Source organism: Penaeus japonicus, unplaced genomic scaffold (assembly GCF_977035675.1).
Source record: "Penaeus japonicus unplaced genomic scaffold, GWHDUDI00000001_assembly GWHDUDI00000017, whole genome shotgun sequence".
NCBI classification, from domain to species: Eukaryota; Metazoa; Arthropoda; class Malacostraca; order Decapoda; family Penaeidae; genus Penaeus; species Penaeus japonicus.
Window position 1 is genome coordinate 25,589,509 of NW_028234419.1, and position 7,737 is coordinate 25,597,245.

The 7,737-nt window shown below is 35.3% G+C and overlaps 3 non-coding genes across 3 annotated transcripts; 2 read left to right on the forward strand and 1 right to left on the reverse strand.

The window, feature by feature from the left end:
* Positions 1-185: 185 nt before the first annotated feature.
* TRNAK-CUU (transfer RNA lysine (anticodon CUU)) lies at positions 186-258 on the reverse strand. Its single transcript has one exon. It is a non-coding gene; the product is annotated as a tRNA-Lys (tRNA).
* Positions 259-2,528: 2,270 nt separating this feature from the next.
* TRNAK-CUU (transfer RNA lysine (anticodon CUU)) lies at positions 2,529-2,601 on the forward strand. The gene has a single exon. It is a non-coding gene; the product is annotated as a tRNA-Lys (tRNA).
* Positions 2,602-6,705: 4,104 nt separating this feature from the next.
* On the forward strand, positions 6,706-6,778 carry TRNAK-CUU (transfer RNA lysine (anticodon CUU)). The gene has a single exon. It is a non-coding gene; the product is annotated as a tRNA-Lys (tRNA).
* Positions 6,779-7,737: the final 959 nt, after the last annotated feature.

The window sequence follows — 7,737 nt, forward strand, 5'->3', positions numbered from 1 at the left end:
GCAACTGACACAGACGTAGAACGATTTTCCGTTCTGGATTACTACTTTCGTGACATGAACACGACTTTGACGTGACATAGCCACGACACGCAGATAATGTATTAGAATACGGATGATAGGCACAAGCAGCTGTTTGAGGGTGGTGAATAGCCGGCCCAAATTTAGATCTGGAGGACTAAATAGAGCGCCCAACGTGGGGCTCGAACCCACGACCCCGAGATTAAGAGTCTCGTGCTCTACCGACTGAGCTAGCCGGGCTTATATATTCGATCATACTATAAAAAAATGTTTTATTGGGCGTTCAGTAGTTACCCCTGCAATATTGCAGGCAGAGTTGATTAAAGTACAGCATTCACCTATCAGCAATCTAATCCACCATCATAACGTTGGCTGGTTCTCGGTTAAGAGTTTAAAACTCATCAGCTGATGTCCTAATTTTGACAATTTGACAAGTAGTTCCTTGTTTAATGAGAAGGACGGTAATATGGATATGATTGATTTGGTAGAAACTAATGTAGAGAGTAAACATTTCAATCTTGTTGATTCACAGTCGCTCGGTAGTCTGCACTACTTAAATTCAGATGTTGATGTTCCAGCCACAAATACCTTTTTGGAAATTCATCAAGTATTTATCCCTCTTCCCACTAGAAAGGATGTCATAGGTCCTACTCATGATACTACTAGACATTTAGGAGTTTCTGAAACCTATAATTAAATTCTCAAACACAGGCCATAAAGTGAAGAAGGATGTGTGAACATATTGCAAGACTAATCATGTTTGCCAGGTTTCTGTAAACCCAGGAAAGTAATTCCTCTTTCCCCACTTCACCCCATCCCGGTAGCTGTTCAACCCTTTACCCACATTTGCCGCAAACTAAGTGCAGTAATCAGTACTTACTAACGGTCATGTGTGCTACGATCTGTTACCCAGAGGCAATCCCGCTTAGAAATCTGTCTGCAGAAAAGTGTAGTTAATCCTCTCACCAATCTATCTATCTATCTATCTATCTATCTATATATATATATATACATATCTATATATATATACATATATATATATATATATACATACATATATATATTCGTTTGGGATTCTGGAAAAAGTACAGTCTGATCAAGATGCAAACTTCAGATCCGGCCTTTCAACAAGTCATGCATGAATTATCACTTAAGCAATATTTGTCCACTGCTTATCACCCTGAATAACAAGGAACCATAAAGAGATTTCGTCCTGTTTGAACTTGTGTATGGCCACAAAGTTAGGGGACCCTTAAAGTTGTTAAAAGAGAGTTGGATATCTGAGTCGAATGTGATGCCATTATTAAAATATGTTCACACCTTTAAACAAAGACTAAACATGTCATACGCCAAAGGCGTCATGAAAGAGCAATTTGACAAGAAGGCTGAAATTAGAACATTTAGATCAGATTTATTTTGGTTCCTATCGCGTAAAATATAGAAAAAGTGATGTAAAATTACATTATAGTAATACTGGAAAACAAGTGATGGTTGGAACATCAGACACAGACGAGTTTTATATAGACGATCCTGTGACAAATTGACTAACCTTGACTCAAAATTGCAGCATCTCTCATTTCGTCAGTCTGCAGAGTTGTTGGCGCCTCTCTTGACTGAGTTCCGGTATGTGTGTCGCGATGTCCCGAGACCATGCAGAGGTGTGAAGCACGATATCGTCTTAACCGAGGGTACGACGCCTATAAAGCGCCTCACCACCTGGCTTTCAGTCAAGCCACTATGCCTTTTTTTTTTTTTTTTTTTTTTTTTCCTTTTGTACAGTTCAAGTTGTGTGTCTGCCTCTGATCACTCGTCTAAGTATTACCTTTATTTTTATATTGTTACCATTAGGATGTGTTCGGGTAGGAGTAGAGTTCTATTTTTCCTTTTCTAATATATATTCCTGTATGTATATATATATGATTTACGTCTATAAAATATCTAATACAATTATTTGTTCATCCGTGTGTTTTTCCACCCAGACATGCTTATTACTCGTATTGCTATGTATACTAAATAATGCCCTAGTCTTAAATGTTCCATAACATTCACTTTAATTAATATCTTTATGTTAATGTTAAAGACGTAACAAATCCCACTTAGTTCATTATAGATAATATAATGTATATACTTCTCTCTCATCAAACCATTGATGTAGAAAACCTAAATACACACATGTATATGTAAGCCGCCCGCTCCCTGATATTGCGTGACATCATACATACAAAGAATAGAATGGCAGGACTACAAGAGCATAGTAGTGAATTATATGAACTCATTTCGTCTCGTCCTAAATACCTATGACAAAGAAATAAAGAATAAAAATGAGTCGAGTAAAATCAAGGTTCACTTAAAATGATTTAAAAAGAATATAAAGCAATGAGAACTAGCTAACGTTCAGATGGGTAGAGTAGGAGGCTCACGGGTGCATGTTCTAATTTGCAAAACCCTCAGTTCGTATGGGTTACTACGTTCACTAAAATGTTTTGACTTAACATTTTCCTATGGTATAAGCCCGGCTAGCTCAGTCGGTAGAGCACGAGACTCTTAATCTCGGGGTCGTGGGTTCGAGCCCCACGTTGGGCGCTCTATTTAGTCCTCCAGCTCTACATTTGGGCCTGCCATGCACCTCACACAAGCACGTTTTTGCACTCTGTCCCTCCTTCCCTCCCTCCACGCACACGATATGAACATGTAGTTGGGTGCTCTATTTAGTCCCTCAGATCTAAATTTGGGATAATCTTTCACTATCCTCAAGCACCTATTTATACCACATAAAACAAGAGAAAAGCTCATTGCTTTAGAACCAACAAGTCTTTACATACAAGTTCAATTACGTCAATATGCAGAAGGACGAGTAACAGTATTAAGAAGAGGAAAAAGTAAACAAGTTCTGAATAGTTTGAATGGGTGAAAGGGCAAGAGTACAAAAAATGATTATAGTCATATTTCTAAGTACAAATCCTGGACAAAATTTTGTCGTTTCATTAAAAGAAGCAAGCTTTCCGAAGTAAAAATTCAAATTCAAACCCTTTATTCCATAAGTTACAATGGTTATTCTTACATGAATACATATATATTTACACTTGAAGAGTAAAGAGGTGTTTTTTCAATTTTGTTTTGAAATTACAAAAGTTGTAAATGTTTTTAATGTTATCTGGCAACAAGTTCCACATTTTCGGTTCACGAATTTGCATCTGTCTTGCCCCTGTTTCTGTATTTAATCTTTTTACAAATAGGGAATTTACCTGGCGTGTTTGGATGCCAACTGTATTTTCTACAGTTTGCAGGGGGAATAACCATGGTGGATAGAGTCCATGTATCAATTTGTAGGTAAAGAGACAGGTATCACAACTGCACTTAGGATGAACTTTTAACTTTTTTTGCATTTGGGTTTTGTTGGTTGAACCTCAAACATTATTATTGTAAGAGCTAGTGTTTGCACGACCATGATTCTAGTATTCGTAGTGATTTTATTTTTTATGTGATTTAGAAATATTAATGTGCCCATTACTTCCATGTGTATGTTAACAAAGTGTGTTTCAAATGTTATGGATCTGCCCAAGTGTACTAAAAAAAATTTCACAGAAATGTTTGGTTTAATAGGGTGGCCTTCAAATTCTATGGTTGTGTCGATGGGTATTTTGGCGATGTTCTGTCGACTACCTATGAATATGCATTGAGTTTTATGGGGATCTAATTTTAGACCATTACTTTCAAAATATATTTTAGCTTGTGTAAGAGTGTTTTGAGTATTTCTTATTAATGTATTTTAAGTTATTTACTGAGTCACTATGAAGAAACTGTGAATCATCGGCGTACTGCACTAGAAGGCAGTTATGAGCAATGGTTGATAAGTCATTTATGAAAATTGTAAATAGGATTGGGCCTAAAATAGATCCTTGTGGAACACCAAAATATATTGGTTGTCTCGATGATATGCTTTCATTATTTTTTACAGATTGAGTTCTAGTATTTAAATAGCTGCTAAACCAAAAAGAATCAATTTTATGAGATCTTAGTTTGTTAAGGAGAATTTTGTGATTTACAGTCAAAAGCTTTGAAAAGATCACATAATGTGAGTAAATTTACCTGATTTTTGTCTATGTTATCATAAATTTTAATAGTTATCTGTAATAACGCTATTTCATTGGATAACCTATTTCTAAAGCCATGTTGTGTTTTAGATAATATGTTATTGGCCTCCAGGAAACTCGTTAGTTGATTTGCTACAATTTTCTCAAGAACTTTAGATAGTACAGGGAGTATTGTAATAGAACGGTAATTATTCACGTCGTCTATATCTCCCGATTTGAAAATTGGTGTTACTATTCCATGTTTCCAAAGCGACGCAAAAACACCAGTGATCAGGGAAGTATTAATTATGACCGCCAGATAATGTGCGGTTGCTGGTAGACTATCCTTAATAAAGCGCAAAACAATACCGTCTGCTCCTACAGCATTTATTTCGCGAAGGTGTTTTATTACTAGGATAATTGTCTTCACATCAACTGGTTGTGGTCACAAAATATTAAATGTAGGCATAGCCTTATCTATATTTTGTTGTAATGTTGACGCATTTGTTTGTTCACAAGTTAGTTTTCCTATTTTTGAAAAGAAGTTAAAATGCTCTGTGCTTTGTACGATTCTCAGTGTGCTGTTTGTTGTTAGGTACCATTGATTTAATTATTTTCCATGTTTTATCCTAATTGTTTTTATATTCTTCGAATCTATTCCTGAAATAATTCGTTTTTGCACTTGTATTAACTGTTTAACATTTGTCTTATTTACTTTATAATCTGCGTCATTTCTGTTATTTTTTAGACTATGGTGGGCATTATTTCTGTCTTTAATAGCCCTCTTGATGTTGTCATCTATCCATGGAGCAGGGGGACGTCTGACGGTTCACGTTACATGAGGTGCCAACGCGTCAATACTGCTTTTAATCACTTCCGTAAGGATAGTTGCCTGCTTGTCTACATCATATGTTAATAAGATATTTAAGAGCGTCGGCTCTTTAGATCTGATGAGCTCGATGAATGATTGAAGGTTATAATGCTTAAAGTCAAGAAATGTTTTTGTTATCGGTGGTCGCTTTGGTTTCTTTATATTTAATGTGAGTGTGAGAAATTCATGGTCAGCGATATGACACGGGATGGCATCCGTATGATGGATAATGTCTAACCTGTTAGTTATTATTACATCTAATAAGGATGAGGTGTTTTCTGTAATACGTTTAGGTTTATCTATAATTTGTTGTAGTATATTTTTCTTTATCTTAGTTGATTTAGCATTAGATTTAGTCAAATCATCATTTAAATCACCAAAGATAAAGAGTGGTTTATTTTTCAATGACATTTCTCTAGAGACTTGTTCTATGTATTCAAAAGATTCTGAAAGTGCATGGGGATGCCTATAGACAACGCCAATAATAATGGAAGGAAGAATGTTGCTCTATACGGTAACCCAGACATCATCTACGGCAGTTTGACAAAGTCATAATTTTATTTAGGTGCATTTATTCATTCAAGCATGGTGCTTTAGAAAGTTAACTTTTATTTTCTGCACTAATTACTGTATCCACGGAATTCTATGTAATGTAAAAATGCCTACAATTATTTTCCGCATTAATTACTGTATCCACGGAATTCTATGTAATGTAAAAATGCCTACGATTATTTTCAGATGATATTCCTTTTTTTTTTTAAGTATTCCGAGGGTAGTTTGTATTTTAGCATATAGTTATTGTAAATCTATCCTTGTAGCTATCTATCGCATTAGAAAAAAAACCCTGCACTGAACGATGTCTTAATCATGTAACACATACATGATATGCTCAATACATAGGGTCATACTTCTGCATAGTCTTATTTCCATTAATTACATCTCCATATATTTTTCTCGTGTGATGTGCCGTTTTGGAGAAAAAAAAAGAAAAGCATTGGAAAAGGTAATCTCCCCCAAAGGAAGGTTGCTCTTTTCTGAAGTTTAATTCTTGTTTTTTTTTATTCCTCAAGAATGTGCTAAAAACTAAGATATATTTTTTTTCCCCAAAAAATGTTAATTTCCCTAGACTAACCGATGGTTAACAATTGGTAGCGAAACGCGACTCAAAGCCCTAATTCTTAACTTCACTCTTGAATACTAAAGCTCATTATTCGCTTTATTATTATTTACTTGTCATTGTTTATTTCATTTATTTCTAATAAAAAAAAAAAAAAACAATCGACGAAAAAACTGAGATCCCTGAATTAGTATATTAATGAAAATGTCAAAACACTTCACATATCCCACTTAGTTTGTTACAGACAACCAATGCATACATGAAGCCGGGCACTCCCTGACATTGCATGACTTCATGCAAATGATGAAGAGAATGGCAGAACTACAAACAGTGACTTATATTAACTCACTTCGTCCCGTCTTTAAAATGGCTATAACAAAGGAAAAGAGGATTGATATGAAAGATCAAAATAAAATCAAGGCTGTACGATTCATTCAAAATTATTCAAAAGTAGGATAAAATTGCATAAAGGGATATAAAGCAATGAAAACAAGCCAACGTTCGTATGGGTAGAATAGGAGGCTCACAGATTGCATGCTTTAATTTGATATTCTTTCTGTTCGCAGCATATGGGGGGGTTACCACGGCACTAAAATGTTTTGACTTAACATTTTCTTAAGGTATAAGCCCGGCTAGCTCAGTCGGTAGAGCACGAGACTCTTAATCTCGGGGTCGTGGGTTCGAGCCCCACGTTGGGCGCTCTATTTAGTATTCCAGATCTACATTTAGGCCTGCCATGCACCCACACAAGCACCTCTTTGTCCTCATCCGTAGTCCTGGCGTGCCACGCACACGATATGTGCTTAGGCGTTCTATTTAGTCCCTCAGATCTAAATTTGAGCCAATCTTTCACCATCCTCAAGTACCTGTTGTACCTGCATAAACCAGGAGAAAAGCTCATTGCTTTAGAAGCAGCAAGTCTTTAGATACAAGTTAAATTACGTTACCATAAGAGTTCTTATCATTTTTTGCTCGAGTACTCGTTATATAAAAAAAGACCATATTACACAGTACATGTTGTAATAGGGATAAGAAGGGAAAAAGTCAGCAAGCTCTGAATAGCATGAATGGGTAAACGGGCAAGAGTGTAAAAAGATATCATAGTCATATGATATCTTTATGTGCATCTAAGTGTAATAGATGCACATAAACATGTGTTGGTATGCATATTATGAACAAACTCAAAATCTCTGGTCCATGTGTACGCACATCCTTCAGATGTAGGCCTATATTTGGGCCAGCCGTCGGCATCTGTTCGCCCCTGGTAAGACTGGGCATGGGTTTATCGATTTGGAGCCAATACTTCATTAAATTAATAAATTTCGGTAAGAAGAGGACATTATTTTTTGTCACATACCGAGGGACTGTGTTTAATTTCCAGTTAATCATTAATTATATGCCCAGTAATAATATGATAAATATACTTAGGTCCACTTACTGTATATATATATGTATGTATATATGTATATATATGTAATATATATATATATATGTAATATATATATATATATATATATATATTATATACATACATACATACACATACACACACACATACACATACACATACATACATACATACATACATACATACATACACACACACACTAAACCCTCTTACTTTACTACTTATGAATAGAATTAATAGAAGCAAACAT